The sequence below is a fragment of the Schistocerca serialis genome, chromosome 5, assembly GCF_023864345.2.
Source record: "Schistocerca serialis cubense isolate TAMUIC-IGC-003099 chromosome 5, iqSchSeri2.2, whole genome shotgun sequence".
Lineage (NCBI taxonomy): Eukaryota > Metazoa > Arthropoda > Insecta > Orthoptera > Acrididae > Schistocerca > Schistocerca serialis.
Genome location: NC_064642.1, coordinates 838,528,220 through 838,552,694, shown reverse-complemented (window position 1 = coordinate 838,552,694; position 24,475 = coordinate 838,528,220).

Here is a 24,475-nt window from a genome sequence, read left to right as displayed (position 1 = left end):
GTCTATGTTTTGAACCATTCCTGTGACACTAGTTATAGATTCCGATGCTTCACTTTACGTTTACTGTATCCCTCTGACCTTCGTATTGACGATGAAACACAGAAATTGCATCGGAATTATATACAAAAGGCACAATGCCGACTTAAGTACAAGAAAATTGACTCTTCTTACTGTCTATGTTTTGAACCATTCCTGTGACACTAGTTACAGATTACGATGCTTCACTTCAGGTTCACTGTATCCCTCTGACTTCTTATTGACGATGAAACACAGAAATTGCATCGGAATGAAATACAAAACGCACAATGCCAACTTAAGTTCAAGTAAACTGACCCTTCTTACTTTCTATGTTTTGATCCATTCCTGTGACACTAGTTATGGATTCCGATGCTTCACTTCAGGTTTACTGTATCCCTCTGACCTTCTTATTGACGATGAAACACAGAAATTGCATCGGAATTAATTACAAAAGGCACAATGCCGAATTAAGTACAAGTAAACAGACTCTTCTTACTGTCTATGTTTTGAACTATTCCTGTGACACTAGTTATAGATTCCGATGCTTCACTTCAGGTTTACTGTATCCCTCTGACCTTCTTATTGACGATGAAACACAGAAATTGCATCGGAATTAATTACAAAAGGCACAATGCCGAATTAAGTACAAGTAAACAGACTCTTCTTACTGTCTATGTTTTGAACTATTCCTGTGACACTAGTTATAGATTCCGATGCTTCACTTCAGGTTTACTGTATCCCTCTGACTTTCTTATTGACGATGAAACACAGAAATTGCATTGGTATTAAATACGAAAGGCACAATGCAGACGTAAGTACAAGAAAACAGACTCTTCTTACTGTATATGTTATAACCATTCCTGTAACAGTAGTTGTAGATTCCGATGCTTCACTTCAGGTTTACTGTATCCCTCTGACCTTCTTATTGGCGATGAAACACAGAAATTGCATCTGAATCAAATACAAATGGCACAATGCCGAATTAAGTACAAGAAATCTGACTCATGTTACTGTCTATGTTTTGAACCATTCCTGTGACACTACTTATAGATTCCGATACTTCACTTCAGGTTTACTGTATCCCTCTGACCTTCATATTGACGATGAAACACAGAAATTGCATCGGAATTAAATACAAAAGGCACAATGCCGACTTAATTATAAGAAAGCTGACTCTTCTTACTGTATATGCTTTGAACCGTTCCTGTAACACTAGTTATAGATTCCGATGCTTCACTTCAGGTTTACTGTATCCCTCTGACCTTCTTATTGACGATGAAACACAGAAATTGCATCGGAATTAAATACAAAAGGCACAATGCCGAATTAAGTACAAGTAAACTGACTCTTCTTACTGTCTATGTTTTGAAACATTCCTGTGACACTAGTTATAGATTCCGATGCTTGCCTTCAGGTTTACTGTATCCCTCTGACTTTCGTATTGACAATGACACACAGAAGTTGCATCGGAATTAAATACAAAAGGCACAATGCTAACTTAAGTACAAGAAAACTGACTCTTCTTACTGTCTATGTTGTAACCATTCCTGTGACACTAGTTATAGATTCCGATGCTTCACGTCAGGTTTACTTTATCCCTCTGACCTTCTGATTGACGTGAAACACAGTAATTGCATCGGAATTAAATACAAATGGCACAATGCCGACTTAAGTACAAGAAAACTGACTCTTGTTACTGCCTATGTCTTGAACCATTCCTGTGACACTACTTATAGATTTCGATACTTCACTTCAGGTTTACCGTATCCCTCTGACCTTCTTATTAACGATGAAACACAGAAATTGCATCGGAATTAAATACAAAAGGCACAATGCTGACTTAAGTACAAGAAATCTGACTCTTCTTACTGTCTATGCTTTGAAGCATTCCTGTGACACTAGTAATAGATTCCGATGCATCACTTCAGGTTTACTGTAACCCTCTGACCTTCATATTGACGATGAAACACAGAAATTGCATCGGAATTAAATACCAAAGGCACAATGCCGACTTAAGTACAAAAAAACTAAGTATTCCTATTGTCTATGTTTGAACCATTCCTGTGACACTAGTTATAGATTACGATGCTTCACTTCAGGTTTTCTGTACCCCTCTGACCTTCTTATTGACGATGAAACACAGAAATTGCATCGGAGTTAAATACAAAAGGCACAATAACGACTTAAGTGCAAGAAGACTGACCTTTCTTACTGTCTATGTTTTGAACCATTCCTGTGACACTAGTTATAGATTCCAATGCGTCACATCAGGCTTACTGTAACCCTCTGACCTTCTTATTGACAATGAAACACAGAAATTGCATCGGAATTAAATACAAAAGGCACAATGCCGAGTTATGTACAAGAGGACTGACTCTTCTTACTGTCTATGTTTTGAACCATTCCTGTGACACTAGTTATAGATTCCGATGCTTCACTTTACGTTTACTGTATCCCTCTGACCTTCTTATTGACGATGAAACACAGAAATTGCATTGGAATTATATACAAAAGGCACAATGCCGACTTAAGTACAAGAAAATTGACTCTTCTTACTGTCTATGTTTTGAACCATTCCTGTGACACTAGTTACAGATTACGATGCTTCACTTCAGGTTCACTGTATCCCTCTGACTTCTTATTGACGATGAAACACAGAAATTGCATCGGAATGAAATACAAAACGCACAATGCCAACTTAAGTTCAAGTAAACTGACCCTTCTTACTTTCTATGTTTTGCACCATTCCTGTGACACTAGTTATGGATTCCGATGCTTCACTTCAGGTTTACTGTATCCCTCTGACCTTCTTATTGACGATGAAACACAGAAATTGCATCGGAATTAATTACAAAAGGCACAATGCCGAATTAAGTACAAGTAAACAGACTCTTCTTACTGTCTATGTTTTGAACTATTCCTGTGACACTAGTTATAGATTCCGATGCTTCACTTCAGGTTTACTGTATCCCTCTGACCTTCTTATTGACGATGAAACACAGAAATTGCATCGGAATTAATTACAAAAGGCACAATGCCGAATTAAGTACAAGTAAACAGACTCTTCTTACTGTCTATGTTTTGAACTATTTCTGTGACACTAGTTATAGATTCCGATGCTTCACTTCAGGTTTACTGTATCCCTCTGACTTTCTTATTGACGATGAAACACAGAAATTGCATTGGTATTAAATACGAAAGGCACAATGCAGACGTAAGTACAAGAAAACAGACTCTTCTTACTGTATATGTTATAACCATTCCTGTAACAGTAGTTGTAGATTCCGATGCTTCACTTCAGGTTTACTGTATCCCTCTGACCTTCTTATTGGCGATGAAACACAGAAATTGCATCTGAATCAAATACAAATGGCACAATGCCGAAGTAAGTACAAGAAATCTGTCTCATGTTACTGTCTATGTTTTGAACCATTCCTGCGACACTTATTATAGATTCCGATACTTCACTTCAGGTTTACTGTATCCCTCTGACCTTCATATTGACGATGAAACACAGAAATTGCATCGGAATTAAATACAAAAGGCACAATGCCGACTTAATTATAAGAAAGCTGACTCTTCTTACTGTATATGCTTTGAACCGTTCCTGTAACACTAGTTATAGATTCCGATGCTTCACTTCAGGTTTACTGTATCCCTCTGACCTTCTTATTGACGATGAAGCACAGAAATTACATGGGAATTAAATACAAAAGGCGCAATGCCGAATTAAGTACAAGTAAACTGACTCTTCTTACTGTCTATGTTGTGAACCATTCCTGTGACACTAGTTATAGATTCCGATGCTTCACTTCAGGTTTACTGTAACCCTCTGACCTTCTTATTGACGGTGAAACACAGAAATAGCATCGGAATTAAATATAAAAGGCACAATGCCGAGTTATGTACAAGAAGACTGACTCTTCTTACTGTCTATGTTCTGAAGCATTCCTGTGACACTAGTTATAGATTCCGATACTTTACTTTACGTTTACTGTATCCCTCTGACCTTCTTATTGACGATGAAACACAGAAATTTCATCGGAATTAAATACAAAAGGCACAATGAAGACTTAAGAACAAGAAAATTGACTCTTCTTACTGTCTATGATTTGAACCATCCCTGTGACACTAGTTATAGATTCCGATGCTTCAGTTCAGGTTTACTGTATCCCTCTGACCTTCTTATTGACGATGAAACACAGAGATTGCATCGGAATGAAATACAAAACGCCCAATGCCAACTTAAGTACAAGTAAACTGACTCTTCTTACTCTCTATGTTTTTAACCATTCCTGTGACACTAGTTATAGATTCCGATGCTTCACTTCAGGTTTACTGTATCCCTCTGACCTGCTTATTGACGATGAAACACAGAAATTGCATCGGAAGTAAATACAAAAGGCAGAATGCCGAATTAAGTACAAGTAAACTGACTCTTCTTACTGTCTATGTTTTGAAACATTCCTGTGACACTAGTTATAGATTCCGATGCTTGCCTTCAGGTTTACTGTATCCCTCTGACTTTCGTATTGACAATGACACACAGAAGTTGCATCGGAATTAAATACAAAACGCACAATGCTAACTTAAGTACAAGAAAACTGACTCTTCTTACTGTCTATGTTATAACCATTCCTGTGACACTAGTTATAGATTCCTATGCTTCACTTCAGGTTTACTGTATCTCTCTGACCTTCATATTGACGATGAAACACAGAAATTGCATCGGAATTAAATACAAAAGGCACAATGCCGACTTCAGTACAAGAAATCTGACTCTTCTTACTGTCTATGCTTTGAAGCATTCCTGTGACACTAGTAATAGATTCCGATGCATCACTTCAGGTTTACTGTATCCCTCTGACCTTCATATTGACGATGAAACACAGAAATTGCATCGGAAATAAATACCAAAGGCACAATGCCGACTTAAGTACAAAAAAACTAAGTATTCCTATTGTCTATGTTTGAACCATTCCTGCGACACTAGTTACAGATTACGATGCTTCACTTCAGGTTTTCTGTATCCCTCTGACCTTCTTATTGACGATGAAACACAGAAATTGCATCGGAGTTAAATACAAAAGGCACAATGACGACTTAAGTACAAGAAGACTGACCTTTCTTACTGTCTATGTTTTCAACCATTCCTGTGACACTAGTTATAGATTCCGGTGCGTCACATCAGGCTTACTGTAACCCTCTGACCTTCTTATTGACAATGAAAAACAAAAATTGCATCGGAATTAAATACAAAATTCACAATGCCTAGTTATGTACAAGAGGACTGACTCTTCTTACTGTCTATGTTTTGAACCATTCCTGTGACACTAGTTATAGATTCCGATGCTTCACTTTACGTTTACTGTATCCCTCTGACCTTCTTATTGACGATGAAACACAGAAATTGCATCGGAATTATATACAAAAGGCACAATGCCGACTTAAGTACAAGAAAATTGACTCTTCTTACAGTCTATGTTTTAAAACATTCCTGTGACACTAGTTATAGATTCCGATGCTTGCCTTCAGGTTTACTGTATCCCTCTGACTTTCGTATTGACAATGACACACAGAAATTGCATCGGAATTAAATACAAAACGCACAATGCTAACTTAAGTACAAGAAAACTGACTCTTCTTACTGTCTATGTTATAACCATTCCTGTGACACTAGTTATAGATTCCGATGCGTCACATCAGGCTTACTGTAACCCTCTGACCTTCTTATTGACAATGAAAAACAAAAATTGCATCGGAATTAAATACAAAAGGCACAATGCCGAATTAAGTACAAGTAAACTGACTCTTCTTACTGTCTATGTTTAGAACCGCTCCTGTGACACCAGTTATAGATTCCGATGCTTCACTGCAGGTTTACTGTATCCCTCTGACTTTCGTATTGATGATGTCACACAGAAATTGCATCGGAATTAAATACAAAAGGCACAATGCTAACTTAAGTACAAGAAAACAGACTCTTCTTACTGTATATGTTATAACCATTCCCGTGACAGTAGTTGTAGATTCCGATGCTTCACTTCAGGTTTACTGTATCCCTCTGACCTTCTTATTGACGATGAAACACAGAAATTGTATCGGAATCAAATACAAATGGCACAATGCCTTCTTAAGTACAAGATATCTGACTCTTGTTACTGTCTATGTTTTGAACCATTCCTGTGACACTACTTATAGATTCCGATACTTCACTTCGGTTTACTGTATCCCTCTGACCTTCTTATTGACGATGAAACACAGAAATTGCATCGGAATTAAATACGAAAGGCACAATGCCGACTTAAGTACAAGAAATCTGACTCTTCTTACTGTCTATGCTTTGAAGCATTCCTGTGACACTAGTAATAGATTCCGATGCATCACTTCAGGTTTACTGTATCCCTCTGACCTTCATATTGACGATGAAACACAGAAATTGCATCGGAAATAAATACCAAGGCAAAATGCCGACTTAAGTACAAAAAAACTAAGTATTCCTATTGTCTATGTTTGAACCATTCCTGTGACACTAGTTATAGATTACGAAGCTTCACTTCAGGTTTTCTGTATCCCTCTGACCTTCTTATTGACGATGAAACACAGAAATTGCATCGGAGTTAAATACAAAAGGCACAATGACGACTTAAGTACAAGAAGACTGACCTTTCTTACTGTCTATGTTCTCAACCATTCCTGTGACACTAGTTATAGATTCCGATGCTTCACATCAGGTTTACTGTGTCCCTCAGACCTTCTTATTGACGGTGAAACACAGAAATTGCATCCGAATTAAATACAAAAGGCACAATGACGACTTAATTATAAGAAAACTGACTCTTCTTACTGTCAATGATTTGAACCATTCCTGTGATACTAGTTATAGATTCCGATGCTTCACTTCAGGTTTACTGTATCCCTCTGACGTTCTTATTGACGATGAAACACAGAAATTGCATCGGAATTAAATACAAAAGGCACAATGCCGACTTAAGTACAAGAAAATTGAATCTTCTTACTGTCAATGCTTGAACCATTCCTGTGACACTAGTTATGGATTCCGATGCTTCACTTCAGGTCTACTGTATCCCTCTGACCTTCTTATTGACGATGAAACACAGAAATTGCATCGGAATTAAATACTTAAGGCACAATGCCCACTAAAGTACAAGACAACTGACTCTTCTTACTGTCTATGTTTTGAACCATTCCTGTGACACTAGTTATAGATTCCGATGCTTTACTTCAGGTTTACTGTATCCCTCTGACCTTCTTATTGACGATGAAACACAGAAAGTTCATCGGCATTAAATACAAAAGGCACAATGCCGACTTCAGTACAAAAAAACTAACTCTTCCTATTGTCTATGTTGGAACCATTCCTGTGACACTAGTTATGGATTCCGACGCTTCACTTCAGGTTTACTGTATCTCTCTGACCTTCATATTGACGATGAAACACAGAAATTGCATCGGAGTTAAATACAAAAGGCACAATGACGACTTAAGTACAAGAAGACTGACCTTCCTTACTGTCTATGTTTTCAACCATTCCTGTGACACTAGTTATAGATTCCGATGCGTCACATCAGGCTTACTGTAACCCTCTGACCTTCTAATTGACAATGAAACACAGAAATTGCATCGGAATTAAATACAAAAGGCACAATGCCGAGTTATGTACAAGAGGACTGACTCTTCTTAATGTCTATGTTTTGAACCATTCCTGTGACACTAGTTATAGATTCCGATGCTTCACTTTACGTTTACTGTATCCCTCTGACCTTCTTATTGACGATGAAACACAGAAATTGCATCGGAATTATATACAAAAGGCACAATGCCGGCTTAATTATAAGAAAGCTGACTCTTCTTACTGTATATGCTTTGAACCATTCCTGTATCACTAGTTATAGATTCCGATGCTTCACTTCAGGTTTACTGTATCCCTCTGACCTTCTTATTGACGATGAAACACAGAAATTGCATCGGAATTAAATACAAAAGGCACAATGCCGACTTCAGTACAAAAAAACTAACTCTTCCTATTGTCTATGTTGGAACCATTCCTGTGACACTAGTTATGGATTCCGACGCTTCACTTCAGGTTTACTGTATCTCTCTGACCTTCATATTGACGATGAAACACAGAAATTGCATCGGAATTAAATACAAAAGGCACAATGCCGACTTCAGTACAAAAAAACTAACTCTTCCTATTGTCTATGTTGGAACCATTCCTGTGACACTAGTTATAGATTCCGATGCTTCACTTCAGGTTTACTGTATCCCTCAGACCTTCTTATTGACGGTGAAAAACAGAAATTGCATCCGAATTAAATACAAAAGGCACAAAGACGACTTATTTTTAAGAAAACTGACTCTTCTTACTGTCAATGATTTGAACCATTCCTGTGATACTAGTTATAGATTCCGATGCTTCACTTCAGGTTTACTGTATCCCTCTGACGTTCTTATTGACGATGAAACACAGAAATTGCATCGGAATTAAATACAAAAGGCACAATGCCGACTTAAGTGCAAGAAAATTGAATCTTCTTACTGTCAATGCTTGAACCAATCCTGTGACACTAGTTATGGATTCCGATGCTTCACTTCAGGTTTACTGTATTCCTCTGACCTTCTTATTGACGATGAAACACAGAAATTGCATCGGAATTAAATACAAATGGCACAATGCCGACTTAAGTACAAGAAAAGTGACTCTTGGTATTGTCTATGTTTTGAACCATTCCTGTGACACTATTTATAGATTCCGATAATTCACTTCAGGTTTACTGTATCCCTCTGACCTTCTTATTGACGATGAAACACAGAAATTGCATCGGAATTAAATACAAAAAGCACAATGCCGACTTAAGTACAAGAAATCTGACTCTTCTTACTGTCTATGTTTTGAAGCATTCCTGTGACACTAGTAATAGATTCCGATGCTTCACTTCAGGTTTACTGTATCTCTCTGACCTTCATATTGACGATGAAACACAGAAATTGCATCGGAATTAAATACAAAAGGCACAATGCCGACTTCAGTACAAAAAAACTAATTCTTCCTATTGTCTATGATGGAACCATTCCTGTGACACTAGTTATAGATTCCGATGCTTCACTTCAGATTTACTGTGTCCCTCAGACCTTCTTATTGACGGTGAAACACAGAAATTGCATCCGAATTAAATACAAAGGGCACAATGACGACTTAATCATAAGAAAACTGACTCTTCTTACTGTCAATGATTTGAACCATTCCTGTGATACTAGTTATAGATTCCGATGCTTCACTTCAGGTTTACTGTATCCCTCTGACGTTCTTATTGACGATGAAACACAGAAATTGCATCGGAATTAAATACAAAAGGCACAATGCCGTCTTAAGTACAAGAAAATTGAATCTTCTTACTGTCAATGCTTGAACCATTCCTGTGACACTAGTTATGGATTCCGATGCTTCACTTCAGGTTTACTGTATCCCTCTGACCTTGTTATTGACGATGAAACACAGAAATTGCATCGGAATTAAATACCTAAGGCACAATGCCCACTTAAGTACAAGACAACTGACTCTTCTTACTGTCTATGTTCTGAACCATTCCTGTGACACTAGTTATAGATTCCGATGCTTTACTTCATGTTTACTGTATCCCTCTGACCTTCGTATTGACGATGAAACACAGAAAGTTCATCGGCATTAAAAACAAAAGGCACAATACCGGCTTAAGTACAATAAAACTGACTCTTCTTACTGTCTATGATTTGAAACATTCCTGTGACACTAGTTATAGATTCCGATGCTCCACTTCCGGTTTACTGTATACCTCTGTCCATCTTATTGACGATGAAACACAGAAATAGCATCGGAATTCAATACAAAGGCACAATGCCGACTTAAATACAAGTAAACTGAATCCTCTTACTGTCTATGTTTTGAACCATTCCTGTGACAATAGTTATAAATTCCGATGCTTCACTTCAGGTTTACTGTATCCCTCTGACCTTCGTATCGACGATGACACACAGAAATTGCATCGGAATTAAATACAAAATGCACAGTGCCGACTTAAGTACAAGAAAACTGACTCTTCTTACTTTCTATGTTTTAACCATTCCTGTGACACTAGTTATAGATTCCGATGCTTCACATCACATTTACTGTATCCCTCTGACCTTCTTATTGACGATGAAACACAGAAATTGCATCGGAATTAAAAACAAATGGCACAATGCCGACTTAAGTACAAGAAAACTGACTCTTCTTACTATCTATGATTTGAACCATTCCTGTGACACTAGTATAGATTCCGATACTTCACTTCAGGTTTACTGTATCCCTCTGACCTTCTTATTGACGATGAAACACAGAAAATGCATCGGAATTAAATACAAAAGGCACAATGCCCACTTTAGTACAAGACGACTGACACTTCTTACTGTCTATGTTTTGAACCATTCCTGTCACACTAGTTATAGATTCCGATGCTTCACTTCAGGTTTACTGTATCCCTCTGACCTTCCTATTGACGATGAAACACAGAAATTTCATCGGCATTAAATAAAAACGCACAATGCCGGCTTAAGTACAAGAAAACTGACTCTTCTTACTGTCTATGTTTTGAAGCATTCCTGTGACACTAGTTATAGATTCCGATGCTTCACTTCAGGTTTACTGTATCCCTCTGTCCTTCTTATTGACGATGAAATACAGAAATTGCATCTTAATTCAATACATAGGGCACAATGCCGAATTAAGAACAAGTAAACTGACTCTTCTTACTGTATATGTTTTGATCTATTCCTGCGACGCTAGTTATAGATTCCGATGCTTCACTTCAGGTTTACTGTTCCTTTCTGACTTTCGTATTGACGATGACACACAAAATTGCACCGGAAATTAATACAAAAGGCACAATGCCGACTTAAGAACAAGAAAACTGACTCTTCTTACTGTCTATGTTTTAACTATTCCTGTGACACTAGTTATAGATTCCGAAGCTTCACTTCGGGTTTACTGTATCCCTCTGACCTTCTTATTGACGATGAAACACAGAAAGTGCATCGGAATTAAATACAAATGGCACAATGCCGACTTAAGTACAAGAAAACTGAGTCTTCTTACCGTCTATGTTCTGAACCATTCCTGTGACACTAGTTATAGATTCCGACACTTCACGGCAGGTTTTACTGTATACCTCTGACCTTCTTCTTTGCGATGAAACACAGAAATTGCATCGGAATTAAATACAAAAGGCACAATGCCCACTTAAGTACAAGACAACTGACTCTTCTTACTGTCTATGTTTTGAACCATTCCTGTGACACTAGATATAGATTCCGATGCTTCACTTTAGGTTTACTGTATCTTTCTGACCTTCTTATTGACGATGAAACACAGAAATTTCATCAGCATTAAATACAAAATGCACAATGCCCACTTAAGTACAAGACAACTGACTCTTCTTACTGTCTATGTTTTGAACCATTCCTGTGACACTAGTTATAGATTCCGATGCTTTACTTCAGGTTTACTGTATCCATCTGACCTTCTTATTGACGATGAAACACAGAAAGTTCATCGGCATTAAATACAAATGGCACAATGCCGACTTAAGTACAAGAAATCTGACTCTTCTTACTGTCTATGCTTTGAAGCATTCCTGTGACACTAGTAATAGATTCCGATGCATGACTTCAGGTTTACTGTATCCCTCTGACCTTCATATTGACGATGAAACACAGAAATTGCATCGGAAATAAATACCAAGGCACAATGCCGACTTAAGTACAAAAAAACTAAGTATTTCTATTGTCTATGTATGAACCATTCCTGTGACACTAGTTATAGATTACGATGCTTCACTTCAGGTTTTCTGTATCCCTCTGACCTTCTTATTGACGATGAAACACAGAAATTGCATCGGAGTTAAATACAAAAGGCACAATGACGACTTAGGTACAAGAAGACTGACCTTTCTTACTGTCTATGTTTTCAACCATTCCTGTGACACTAGTTATAGATTCCGATGCGTCACATCAGGCTTACTGTAACCCTCTGACCTTCTAAGTGACAATGAAACACAGAAATTGCATCGGAATTAAATACAAAAGGCACAATGCCGAGTTATGTACAAGAGGACTGACTCTTCTTACTGTCTATGTTTTGAACCATTCCTGTGACACTAGTTATAGATTCCGATGGTTCACTTTACGTTTACTGTATCCCTCTGACCTTCTTATTGACGATGAAACACAGAAATTGCATCGGAATTATATACAAAAGGGACAATGCCGACTTAAGTACAAGAAAATTGACTCGTCTTACTGTCTATGTTTTGAACCATTCCTGTGACACTAGTTACAGATTCCGATGCTTCACTTCAGGTTCACTGTATCCCTCTGACTTCTTATTGACGATGAAACACAGAAATTGCATCGGAATGAAATACAAAACGCACAATGCCAACTTAAGTTCAAGTAAACTGACCCTTCTTACTGTCTATGGTTTGAACCATTCCTGTGACACTAGTTATGGATTCCGATGCTTCAGTTCATGTTTACTGTGTCCCTCAGACCTTCTTATTGACGTTGAAACACAGAAATTGCACCCGAATTAAATACAAAAGGCACAATGACGACTTAATTATAAGAAAACTGACTCTTCTTACTGTCAATGATTTGAACCATTCCTGTGATACTAGTTACAGATTCCGATGCTTCACTTCAGGTTACTGTATCCCTCTGACGTTCTTATTGACGATGAAACACAGAAATTGCATCGGAATTAAATACAAAAGGCACAATGCCGACTTAAGTACAAGAAAATTGAATCTGCTTACTGTCAATGCTTGAACCATTCCTGTGACACTAGTTATGGATTCCGATGCTTCACTTCAGGTTTACTGTATCCCTCTGACCTTCTTATTGACGATGAAACACAGAAATTTCATCAGCATTAAATACAAAATGCACAATGCCCACTTAAGTACAAGACAACTGACTCTTCTTACTGTCTATGTTTTGAACCATTCCTGTGACACTAGTTATACATTCCGATGCTTTACTTCAGGTTTACTGTATCCATCTGACCTTCTTATTGACGATGAAACACAGAAAGTTCATCGGCATTAAATACAAAAGGCACAATGCCGGCTTAAGTACAAGAAAACTGACTCTTCTTACTATCTATGATTTCAACCATTCTAGTGACACTAGTATAGATTCCGATACTTCACTTCAGGTTTACTGTATCCCTCTGACCTTCTTATTGACGATGAAACACAGAAATTGCATCGGAATTAAATACAAAAGGCACAATGCCCACTTAAGTACAAGACAACTGACACTTCTTACTGTCTATGTTTTGAACCATTCCTGTGACACTAGTTATAGATTCCGATGCTTCACTTCAGGTTTACTGTATCCCTCTGACCTTCCTATTGACGATGAAACACAGAAATTTCATCGGCATTAAATACAAAACGCACAATGCCGGATTAAGTACAAGAAAACTGACTCTTCTTACTGTCTATGTTTTGGAACATTCCTGTGACACTAGTTATAGATTCCGATGCTTCACTTCAGGTTTACTGTATCCCTCTGTCCTTCTTATTGACGATGAAATACAGAAATTGCATCGGAATTCAATACAAAGGGCACAATGCCGACTTAAGAACAAGTAAACTGACTCTTCTTACTGTCTATGTTTTGATCCATTCCTGTGACGCTAGTTATAGATTCCGTTGCTTCACTTCAGGTTTACTGTATCCCTCTGACCTTCTTATTGACGATGAAACACAGAAATTGCATCGGAATTAAATACAAATGGCACAATGCCGACTTAAGTACAAGAAAACTGAGTCTTCTTGCTGTCTATGTTCTGAACCATTCCTGTGACACTAGTTATAGATTCCGACACTTCACTTCAGGTTTACTGTATACCTCTGACCTTCTTATTTGCGATGAAACACAGAAATTGCATCGGAATTAAATACAAAATGCACAATGCCCACTTAAGTACAAGACAACTGACTCTTCTTACTGTCTATGTTTTGAACCATTCCTGTGACACTAGTTATAGATTACGATGCTTCACTTTAGGTTTACTGTATCCCTCTGACCTTCTTATTGACGATGAAACACAGAAATTTCATCGGCATTAAATACAAAATGCACAATGCCGGCTTAAGTATAAGAAAACTGTCCCTTTTTACTGTCTATGTTTTGAAACATTCCTGTGACACTAGTTATAGATTCCGATGCTTCACTTCAGGTTTACTGTATCCCTCTGACCTTCTTAATGACGATGAAACACAGAAATTGCATCGGAATTAAATACAAATGGCACAATGCCGACTTAAGTACAAGAAAACTAACTCTTCTTACTGCCTATGTTTTGAACCATTCCTGTGACACTAGTATAGATTGCGAACTTCACTTCAGGTTTACTGTATCCCTCTGACCTCCTTATTGACGATGAAACACAGAAATTGCATCGGAATTAAATACAAAAGGCACAATGCCTACTTAAGTACAAGACAACTGACTCTTTTTACTGTATATGTTTTGAACCATTCCTGTGACACTAGTTATTGATTCTGATGCTTCACTTCAGGTTTACAGTATCCCTCTGACCTTCCTATTGACGATGAAACACAGAAATTTCATCGGCATTAAATACAAAAGGCACAATGCCGGCTTAAGTACAAGAAAACTGACTCTTCTTACTGTCTATGTATTGAAACATTCCTGTGACACTAGTTATAGGTTCCAATGCTTCACTTCAGGTTTACTGTATCCCTCTGACCTTCTTATAGACGATGAAATTCAGAAATTGCATCGGAATTCAATACAAAAGGCACAATGCTGAGTTATGTACAAGTAAACTGACTCTCCTTACTGTCTATGTTTTGAACCATTCCTGTGACACTAGTTATAGATTCTGATGCTTCACTTCGAGTTTACTGTATCCCTCTGACCTTCGTATTTTTGATGACACAAAAAATTGCATGGGAATTAAATACAAAAGGCACAATGCCGACTTAAGTACAAGAAATTTGACTCTTCTTACTGTCTATGTTTTGAACCATTCCTGTACCACTAGTTTAGATTCCGAACTTCACTTCAGGTTTACTGTATCCCTCTGACCTCCTTATTGGTGATGAAACACAGAAATTGCATCGGAATTAAATACAAAAGGCACAATGCCCACTTAAGTACAAGACAACTGACTCTTCTTACTGTCTATGTTTTGAACCATTCCTGTGACACTAGATATAGATTCCGATGCTTCACTTTAGGTTTACTGTATCTTTCTGACCTTCTTATTGACGATGAAACACAGAAATTTCATCAGCATTAAATACAAAATGCACAATGCCCACTTAAGTACAAGACAACTGACTCTTCTTACTGTCTATGTTTTGAACCATTCCTGTGACACTAGTTATAGATTCCGATGCTTTACTTCAGGTTTACTTTATCCATCTGACCTTCTTATTGACGATGAAACACAGAAAGTTCATCTGCATTAAATACAAAAGGCACAATGCCGGCTTAAGTACAAGAAAACTGACTCTTCTTACTGTCTATGATTTGAAACATTCCTGTGATACTAGTTATAGATTCCGATGCTCCACTTCCGGTTTACTGTATACCTCTGTTCTTCTTATTGACGATGAAACACAGAAATAGCATCGGAAATCAATACAAAGGCACAATGCCGACTTATGTACGAGTAAACTGAATCCTCTTACTGTCTATGTTTTGAACCAATCCTGTGACACTAGTTATAAATTCCGATGCTTCACTTCAGGTTTACTGTATCCCTCTGACCTCCGTATCGACGGTGACACACAGAAATTGCATCGGAATTAAATACAAAATGCACAGTGCCGACTTAAGTACAAGAAAACTGACTCTTCTTACTTTCTAAGTTTTAACCATTCCTGTGACACTAGTTATAGATTCCGATGCTTCACATCACATTTACTGTATCCCTCTGACCTTCTTATTGACGATGAAACACAGAAATTGCATCGGGATTAAAAACAAATGGCACAATGCCGACTTAAGTACAAGAAAACTGACTCTTCTTACTATCTATGATTTCAACCATTCTTGTGACACTAGTATAGATTCCGATACTTCACTTCAGGTTTACTGTATCCCTCTGACCTTCTTATTGACGATGAAACACAGAAATTGCATCGGAATTAAATACAAAAGGCACAATGCCCACTTAAGTACAAGACAACTGACACTTCTTACTGTCTTTGTTTTGAACCACTCCTGTGACACTAGTCATAGATTCCGATGCTTCACTTCAGGTTTACTGTATCCCTCTGACCCTCCTATTGACGATGAAACACAGAAATTTCATCGGCATTAAATACAAAACGCACAATGAAGGATTAAGTACAAGAAAACTGACTCTTCTTACTGTCTATGTTTTGAAACATTCCTGTGACACTAGTTATAGATTCCGATGCTTCACTTCAGGTTTACTGTATCCCTCTGTCCTTCTTATTGGCGATGAAATACAGAAATTGCATCGGAATTCAATACAAAGGGCACAATGCCGACTTAAGAACAAGTAAACTGACTCTTCTTACTGTCTATGTTTTGATCCATTCCTGTGACGCTAGTTATAGATTCCGTTGCTTCACTTCAGGTTTACTGTACCCCTCTGATTTTCGTATTGACGATGACACACAAAATTGCACCGGAAATTAATACAAGAGGCACAATGCCGACTTAAGAACAAGAAAACTGACTCTTCTTACTGTCTATGTTTTAACTATTCCTGTGACACTAGTTATAGATTCTGAAGCTTCACTTCAGGTTTACTGTATCCCTCTGACCTTCTTATTGACGATGAAACACAGAAATTGCATCGGAATTAAATACAAATGACACAATGCCGACTTAAGTACAAGAAAACTGAGTCTTCTTACTGTCTATGTTCTGAACCATTCCTGTGACACTAGTTATAGATTCCGACACTTCACTTCAGGTTTACTGTATACCTCTGACCTTATTATTTGCGATGAAACACAGAAATTGCATCGGAATTAAATACAAAATGCAGAATGCCCACTTAAGTACAAGACAACTGACTCTTCTTACTGTCTATGTTTTGAACCATTCCTGTGACACTAGTTATAGATTCCGATGCTTGACTTTAGGTTTACTGTATCCCTCTGACCTTCTTATTGACGATGAAACACAGGAATTTCATCAGCATTAAATACAAAATGCACAATGCCGGCTTAAGTATAAGAAAACTGTCCCTTTTTACTGTCTATGTTTTGAAACATTCCTGTGACACTAGTTATAGATTCCGATGCTTCACTTCAGGTTTACTGTATCCCTCTGTCCTTCTTAATGACGATGAAACACAGAAATTTCATCGGAATTAAATACAAATGGCACAATGCCGACTTAAGTACAAGAAAACTGATTCTTCTTACTGTCTATGTTTTGAACCATTCCTGTGACACTAGTATAGATTCCGAACTTCACTTCAGGTTTACTGTATCCCTCTGACCTCCTTATTGACGATGAAACACAGAAATTGCATCGGAATTAAATACAAAAGGCACAATGCCTACTTAAGTACAAGACAACTAACTCTTTTTACTGTATATGTTTTGAACCATTCCTGTGACACTAGTTATTGATTCTGATGCTTCACTTCAGGTTTACAGTATCCCTCTGACCTTCCTATTGACGATGAAACACAGAAAGTTCATCTGCATTAAATACAAAAGGCACAATGCCGGCTTAAGTACAAGAAAACTGACTCTTCTTACTGTCTATGATTTGAAACATTCCTGTGATACTAGTTATGGATTCCGATGCTCCACTTCCGGTTTACTGTATACCTCTGTCCTTCTTATTGACGATGAAATACAGAAATAGCATCGGAAATCAATACAAAGGCACAATGCCGACTTATGTACAAGTAAACTGAATCCTCTTACTGTCTATGTTTTGAACCAATCCTGTGACACTAGTTATAAATTCCGATGCTTCACTTCAGGTTTACTGTATCCCTCTGACCTTCGTATCGACGGTGACACACAGAAATTGCATCGGAATTAAATACAAAATGCACAGTGCCCACTTAAGTACAAGAAAACTGACTCTTGTTACTTTCTAAGTTTTAACCATTCCTGTGACACTAGTTATAGATTCCGATGCTTCACATCACATTTACTGTATCCCTCTGACCTTCTTATTGACGATGAAACACAGAAATTGCATCGGGATTAAAACAAATGGCACAATGCCGACTTAAGTACAAGAAAACTGTTTCTTCTTACTATCTATGATTTCAACCATTCCTGTGACACTAGTCATAGATTCCGATGCTTCACTTCAGGTTTACTGTATCCCTCTGACCTTCCTATTGACGATGAAACACAGAAATTTCATCGGCATTAAATACAAAACGCACAATGCCGGATTAAGTACAAGAAAACTGACTCTTCTTACTGTCTATGTTTTGAAACATTCCTGTGACACTAGTTATAGATTCCGATGCTTCACTTCAGGTTTACTGTATCCCTCTGTCCTTCTTATTGGCGATGAAATACAGAAATTGCATCGGAATTCAATACAAAGGGCACAATGCCGACTTAAGAACAAGTAAACTGACTCTTCTTACTGTCTATGTTTTGATCCATTCCTGTGACGCTAGTTATAGATTCCGTTGCTTCACTTCAGGTTTACTGTACCCCTCTGAATTTCGTATTGACGATGACACACAAAATTGCACCGGAAATTAATACAAGAGGCACAATGCCGACTTAAGAACAAGAAAACTGACTCTTCTTACTGTCTATGTTTTAACTATTCCTGTGACACTAGTTATAGATTCCGAAGCTTCACTTCAGGTTTACTGTATCCCTCTGACCTTCTTATTGACGAAGAAACACAGAAATTGCATCGGAATTAAATACAAATGACACAATGCCGACTTTAGTACAAGAAAACTGAGTCTTCTTACTGTCTATGTTCTGAACCATTCCTGTGACACTAGTTATAGACTCCGACACTTCACTTCAGGTTTACTGTATACCTCTGACCTTATTATTTGCGATGAAACACAGAAATTGCATCGGAATTAAATACAAAATGCAGAATGCCCACTTAAGTACAAGACAACTGACTCTTCTTACTGTCTATGTTTTGAACCATTCCTGTGACACTAGTTATAGATTCCGATGCTTGACTTTAGGTTTACTGTATCCCTCTGACCTTCTTATTGACGATGAAACACAGGAATTTCATCAGCATTAAATACAAAATGCACAATGCCGGCTTAAGTATAAGAAAACTGTCCCTTTTTACTGTCTATGTTTTGAAACATTCCTGTGACACTAGTTATAGATTCCGATGCTTCACTTCAGGTTTACTGTATCCCTCTGACCTTCTTAATGACGATGAAACACAGAAATTGCATCGGAATTAAATACAAATGGCACAATGCCGACTTAAGTACAAGAAAACTGATTCTTCTTACTGTCTATGTTTTGAACCATTCCTGTGACACTAGTATAGATTCCGAACTTCACTTCAGGTTTACTGTATCCCTCTGACCTCCTTATTGACGATGAATCACAGAAATTGCTTCGGAATTATATACAAAAGGCACAATGCCTACTTAAGTACAAGACAACTGATTCTTTTTACTGTATATGTTTTGAACCATTCCTGTGACACTAGTTATTGATTCTGATGCTTCACTTCAGGTTTACAGAATCCCTCTGACCTTCCTATTGACGATGAAACACAGGAATTTCATCGGCATTAAATACAAACGGCACAATGCCGGCTTAAGTACAAGAAAACTGACTCTTCTTACTGTCTATGTATTGAAACATTCCTGTGACACTAGTTATAGGTTCCAATGCTTCACTTCAGGTTTACTGTATCCCTCTGACCTTCTTATAGACGATGAAATTCAGAAATTGCATCGGAATTCAATACAAAGGGCACAATGCTGACTTATGTACAAGTAAACTGGCTCTCCTTACTGTCTATGTTTTGAACCATTCCTGTGACACTAGTTATAGATTCCGATGCTTCACTTCAGGTTTACTGTATCCCTCAGACCTTCTTATTGACGGTGAAACACAGAAATTGCATCCGAATTAAATACAAAGGGCACAATGACGACTTAATTATAAGAAAACTGACTCTTCTTACTGTCAATGCTTTGAACCATTCCTGTGATACTAGTTATAGATTCCGACGCTTCACTTCAGGTTTACTGTATCCCTCTGACGTTCTTATTGACGATGAAACACAGAAAGTTCATCGGCATTAAATACAAAAGGCACAATGCCGGCTTATGTACAAGAACACTGACTCTTCTTACTGTCAATGATTTGAAACATTCCTGTGACACTAGTTATAGTTTCAGATGCTCCACTTCCGGTTTACTGTATACCTCTGCCCTACTTATTGACGATGAAACACAGTAATAGCATCGGAATTCAATACAAAAGTATAATGCCGACTTAAGTGCAAGTAAACTGAATCCTCTTACTGTCTATGTTTTGAACCATTCCTGTGACACTAGTTATAAATTCCGATGCTTCACTTCAGGTTTACTGTATCCCTCTGACCTTCGTATCGACGATGTCACACAGAAATTGCATCGGAATTAAATACAAAATGCACAGTGCCGACTTAAGTACAGGAAAACTGACTCTTCTTACTTTCTATGTTTTAACCATTCCTGTGACGCTAGTTATAGATTCCGATGCTTCACATCACATTTACTGTATCCCTCTGACCTTCTTATTGACGATGAAACACAGAAATTGCATCGGAATTAGAGACAAAAGGCACAATGCCGGCTTAAGCACAAGAAAACTGACTCTTCTTGCTGTCTATGTTTTGAAACATTCCTGTGACACTAGTTATAGATTCCGATGCTTCACTTCAGGTTTACTGTATCCCTCTGTCCTTCTTATTGACGATGAAATACAGAAATTGCAATGGAATTCAATACAAAAGGCACAATGCCGACTTAAGTACAAGTAAACTGACTCTTCTTACTGTCTATGTTTTGATCCATTCCTGTGACGCTAGTTATAGATTCCGATGCTTCACTTCAGGTTTACTGTACCCCTCTGACTTTCGTATTGACGATGACACACAAAACTGCATCGGAAATTAATACAAAAGGCTCAATGCCGACTTAAGAACAAGAAAACTGACTCTTCTTACTGTCTACGTTTTAACTATTCCTGTGACACTAGTTATAGATTCCAAAGCTTCACTTCAGGTTTACTTAATCCATCCGACCTTCTTATTGACGATGAAACACAGAAATTGCATCGGAATTAAATACAAATGGCACAATGCCGACTTACGTACAAAAAAACTGACTCTTCTTACTGTCTATGTTCTGAACCATTCCTGTGACACTAGTTATAGATTCCGTCACTTCACTTCAGGTTTACTGTATACCTCTGACCTTCTTATTTGCGATGAAACACAGAAATTGCATCGGAATTAAATACAAAATGCACAATGCCCACTTAAGTACAAGACAACTGACTCTTCTTACTGTCTATGTTTTGAACCATTCCTGTGACACTAGTTATAGATTCCGATGCTTCACTTTAGGTTAACTGTATCCCTCTGACCTTCTTATTGACGATGAAACCCAGAAATTTCATCAGCATTAAATACAAAAGGCACAATGCCGGCTTATGTACAAGAAAACTGACTCTTCTTACTGTCTATGTTTTGAAACATTCCTGTGACACTAGTTGTAGATTCCGATGCTTCACTTCAGGTTCACAGTATCCCTTTGACCGTCTTATTGACGATGAACTTCAGAAATTGCATCGGAATTCAATACAAAAGGCACAATGCCGACTTATGTACAAGTAATCCGACTCTTCTTACTGTCTATGTTTTGAACCATTCCTGTGACACTAGTTATAGATTCCGATGCTTCACTTCGGGTTTACTGTATCCCTCTGACCTTCGTTTTGACGATGACACAAAAAATTGCATCGGAATTAAATACAAAAGGCACAATGCCGACCTGAGTACAAGAAATCTGACTCTTCTTACTGTCTATGTTTTGAACCATTCCTGTGACACTAGTTATTGATTCCGATGCTTCATTTCAGGTTTACTGTATCCCTCTGACCTTCATATTGACGATGAAACACAGAAATTGCATCGGAATTAAATACGAAAGGAACAATGCCGTTTTAAGTACAAAAAAACAAACTCTTCTTATTGTCAATGTTTTGAACCATTCCTGTGACACTAGTTATAGTTTCCGATGCTTCACTTCAGGTTTACTGTATCCATCTGACCTTCGTATTGACGATGAAACACAGAAATTGCATCGGAATTAAATACAAAAAGCACAACGCCCACTTAAGTACAAGACAACTGACTCTTCTTACTGTCTATGCTTTGAACCATTCCTGTGACACTAGTTATAGATTCCAATGCTTCACTTCAGGTTTACTGTATCCCTCTGACCTTCGTATTGACGATGACACACAAAATTGCATCGGAACTAAATACAAAAGGTACAATGCCGAATTAAGTACAAGAAAACTGACTCTTCTTACTGTCTATGTTTTAACTTTTCCTGTGACACTAGTTATAGATTCCGATGCTTCACTTCAGCTTTACTGTATCCCTCCGACCTTCTTATTGACGATGAAACACAGAAATTGCATCGGAATTTAATACAAATGGCACAATGCCGACTTAAGTACAAGAAAACTGACTCTTCTTACTGTCTATGTTTTGAACCATTCCTGTGACACTAGTTATAGATTCCGATACTTCACTTCAGGTTTACTGTAGACCTCAGACCTTCTTATTGGCGATGAAACACAGAAATTGCTTCAGAATTAAATACAAAAGGCACAATGCCCACTTAAGTACAAGACAACTGACTCTTCTTACTGTCTATGTTTTGAACCATTCCTGTGACACTAGTTATAGATTCCGATGCTTCACTTTGGGTTCACTGTATCCCTCTGACCTTCTTATTGACGATGAAACACAGAAATTTCATCAGCATTAAATACAAAAGGCACAATGCCGGCTGAAGTACAAGAAAACTGTCCCTTTTTACTGTCTATGTTTTGAAACATTCCTGTGACACTAGTTATAAATTCCGATGCTTCACTGCAGGATTACTGTATCCCTCTGACGTTCGTATTGACGATGACACACAGACATTGCATCGGAATTAAATACAAAAGGCACAGTGCCGACTTAAGTGCAGGTAAACTGACACCTCTTACTGTCTATGTTTTGAACCATTCCTGTGACACTAGTTATAGTTTCCGATGCTTCACTTCAGGTTTACTGTATCCATGTGACCTTCTTATTGACGATGAAACACAGAAATTGCACCGGAATTAAATACAAAAGGCACAATGCCCACTTAAGTACAAGAGAACTGACTCGCCTTACTGTCTATGTTTTGAACCATTCCTGTGACACTAGTTATAGATTCCGTTGCTTCACTTCGGGTTTACTGTATCCCTCTGACCTTCTTATTGTCGACCAAACACAGAAATTTCAACGGCATTAAATACAAAAGGCACAATTCCGGCATAAGTACAAGAAAACTAACTCTTCTTACTGTCTATGTTTTGAAACATTCCTGTGACACTAGTTACAGATTCCGATGCTTCACTTAGAGTTTACTGTAACCCTCTGACCTTCTTATTGACGATGAAGCACAGAAATTGCGTCGGAATTAAATACAAAAGGCACAATGCCGACTTAAGTACAAGAAGACTGACTATTCTTACTGTCTATGTTTCTAACCATTCCTGTGACGCTAGTTATAGATTCCGATGCTTCACTTCTGGATTTATGTATCCCTCAGACCTTCTTATTGACGATGTAACACAGAAATTGCATCGGAATTATATACAAAAGGCACAATGCCGACATAAGTACAAGTAAACTGACTCTTCTTACTGTCTAAGTTTTGAACCATTCCTGTGACACTAGTTATAGATTCCAATGCTTCACTTCAGGTTTACTGTATCCCTCTGACCTTCGTATTGACGATGACACACAAAATTGCATCGGAACTAAATACAAAAGGTACAATGCCGACTTAAGTACAAGAAAACTGACTCTTCTTACTGTCTATGTTTTAACTTTTCCTGTGACACTAGTTATAGATTCCGATGCTTCACTTCAGCTTTACTGTATCCCTCCGACCTTCTTATTGACGATGAAACACAGAAATTGCATCGGAATTTAATACAAATGGCACAATGCCGACTTATGTACAAGAAAACTGACTCTTCTTACTGTCTATGTTTTGAACCATTCCTGTGACACTAGTTATAGATTCCGATACTTCACTTCAGGTTTACTGTAGACCTCAGACCTTCTTAATGGCGATGAAACACAGAAATTGCTT